The sequence below is a fragment of the Xenopus tropicalis genome, unplaced genomic scaffold (genome assembly GCF_000004195.4).
Source record: "Xenopus tropicalis strain Nigerian unplaced genomic scaffold, UCB_Xtro_10.0 Sca108, whole genome shotgun sequence".
NCBI lineage: Eukaryota > Metazoa > Chordata > Amphibia > Anura > Pipidae > Xenopus > Xenopus tropicalis.
This window is the reverse complement of record NW_022279454.1, coordinates 1-2,840: the sequence shown is the minus strand read 5'-3', so window position 1 is coordinate 2,840 and position 2,840 is coordinate 1. Positions and strand designations below refer to the sequence as shown.

The following is a 2,840-nucleotide window of genomic DNA, read 5'->3' as shown; positions in this document are numbered from 1 at the left end:
GGCTGTTGAGAGCAGGAAGCTGCTCATCTGACTCTTCAGAGGATCTTCAACCTCCACATCAATATCGTAACAGGCAGTTTTCTTCTGGTCTGTGGGGTCAACGCTGCCCAAGGTGCAATGGATGGAAAAAGAGTGTTGTTAGGGTGAATAGGTCAGCTGACAGTCAGAGCACAGTGACTAGGGATCGGCTGACAGTCAGAGCACAGTGACTAGGGATCGGCTGACAGTCAGAGCACAGTGACTAGGGATCGGCTGACAGTCAGAGCACAGTGACTAGGGATCAGCTGACAGTCAGAGCACAGTGACTAGGGATCAGCTGACAGTCAGAGCACAGTGACTAGGGACCGGCTGACAGTCAGAGCACAGTTACTAGGGATCGGCTGACAGTCAGAGCACAGTGACTAGGGATCAGCTGACAGTCAGAGCACAGTGACTAGGGATCGGCTGACAGTCAGAGCACAGTGACTAGGGATCGGCTGACAGTCAGAGCACAGTGACTAGGGATCTGCTGACAGTCAGAGCACAGTGACTAGGGATCGGCTGACAGTCAGAGCACAGTGACTAGGGATCGGCTGACAGTCAGAGCACAGTTACTAGGGTTCGGCTGACAGTCAGAGCACAGTTACTAGGGATCGGCTGACAGTCAGAGCACAGTTACTAGGGATCGGCTGACAGTCAGAGCACAGTTACTAGGGTTCGGCTGACAGTCAGAGCACAGTGACTAGGGATCTGCTGACAGTCAGAGCACAGTTACTAGGGATCGGCTGACAGTCAGAGCACAGTGACTAGGGATTGGCTGACAGTCAGAGCACAGTTACTAGGGTTCGGCTGACAGTCAGAGCACAGTGACTAGGGATCGGCTGACAGTCAGAGCACAGTTACTAGGGTTCGGCTGACAGTCAGAGCACAGTTACCAGGGATCGGCTGACAGTCAGAGCACAGTTACTAGGGATCGGCTGACAGTCAGAGCACAGTTACTAGGGATCGGCTGACAGTCAGAGCACAGTTACTAGGGATCGGCTGACAGTCAGAGTGCCGATTGCTTGCCATAGGTGCAGAAAGCAGAGTTCAGTTGTGTATTTTGTACCTGATAATGTGGTTGATGACAATCGGGTCGGGGGGCAGAAGCAGATTTGTCAGTCTCTGCGGAATCTCCGAGAACTTTAATCTGGGACAGTCAAATATCTGAGAGTCATCACAGACAGTGGGAGAGAGAAACAGAAAAGAAAGCACATCAGAGAGACAGTGTTGGAGAGAGCGAGAGAGCACAGATGAGCGCAGGAGACTGGGGAAGAGTTAGTGAGGAGAGAGAGTGAGACAGGCGGCAGTTTAGAGCTTAATACTGGCTTTGGGGTTCCACGTGCCGATTCACTGCCTGCCCCAAGCACCCCAAAAGGGTTATGTCCCTCAGTGTGAATCTCACCCAATGGGTGCTGGGGTAGGGGTGCCCAGACTGGGGGGGCTGTAAGGGGTACCTGCTGGAAGTACTTGTCCCCGCTGATATACTCCTTATCGTGACAGTCCTGCAGTTTGTTGGTCTTTATATACTGCCATAGAGCCTGGATAATGACTGCTCGGGTCTGAGTGTGAAGCCCCAGGAGTCGCGCCAGGCGGGGGTCCAGCTTGAACTGTGGGGGCTGAAAGGAAAAGCACAGGGTACAGGTTCTGATGCTCAAAAATAAAGAACTGGAAGAGCTGGGGTCACTGGGTAATGGGGGGAACCAATGGGCGGATTAATGAGGGCAGCTGTACAGGCGTATGGGGGGGTACCGCTGGCACCAACCCCTCCTACTGTGGTGCCCACTTATCAACCCAATCACAGGGTCACACCAACCGAAATGTGACACCGCCCATATAGTGACACCATCACGTACAGCATTGGCAGAAGCAAGAATGTGCCATGGAGGTGAAAGAGTTAAAGGGAAACTAAAGCCTAAAAAAGAATATCGTTAGAAATGTTTAGCTGTGAGTTGTGAGCCCCTGTACCAGCCCAAAGCCACCCTAAGCTCTATAGAAATAAAGCCCCATGCCCCTGAAGATGCCCCCAGTAGCTCTCCATCTTTTGCCCAACTACTGCACATGCTCAGTCTGCTCTTGGCTGATGTCACTGAGCTTAGGGAGCGACTCCCAATATTCTTCTTTCCCCTGCCTGCTTGCTCTAGTCTCTGCCTGTTCCCTACATGCATACAGGCCAACCAATCACAGTCCTGTCTGGCACTTTGAGCTTGGGGAGAGACTTTAGCTGAATCCTTATTGGGTGACTTTCCCCCTTGTAATGATCCCAAATACTGAGCTGTGTTAGTGTTTCCCCCCCACACAATCTGGGGTTCAGTTGCAGAATGAATATATACAGGGGGGACAGAGCCATACACACGTACAGGGCTGGGGGGGGAACCATATGCAGTACATGTATGGGGGGGGGAACCATATGCAGTACATGTATGGGGGGGGGAACCATATGCAGTACATGTATGGGGGGGAGGAACCATATGCAGTACATGTATGGGGGGGAGGAACCATATGCAGTACATGTATGGGGGGAGGAACCATATGCACTACATGTATGGGGGGGAGGAACCATATGCAGTACATGTATGGGGGGGAGGAACCATATGCAGTACATGTATGGGGGGAGGAACCATATGCAGTACATGTATGGGGGGGAGGAACCATATGCAGTACATGTATAGGGGGGAGGAACCATATGCAGTACATGTATGGGGGGGAGGAACCATATGCAGTACATGTATAGGGGGAGGAACCATATGCAGTACATGTATGGGGGGGAGGAACCATATGCAGTACATGTATGGGGGGGGAACCATATGCAGTACATGTAT

The 2,840-nt window shown here is 52.0% G+C and overlaps 1 long non-coding RNA gene across 1 annotated transcript; it reads right to left on the bottom strand.

Annotated features, from left to right (window-relative positions):
* Positions 1-6: 6 nt before the first annotated feature.
* Positions 7-1,668, bottom strand: LOC116408218. The gene is made up of 3 exons (XR_004220802.1): positions 1,476-1,668; positions 1,088-1,185; positions 7-103 (listed from the first exon to the last, which is right to left on the bottom strand). It is a non-coding gene; the product is annotated as an uncharacterized LOC116408218 (long non-coding RNA).
* Between the last annotated feature and the right edge of the window lie 1,172 nt (positions 1,669-2,840).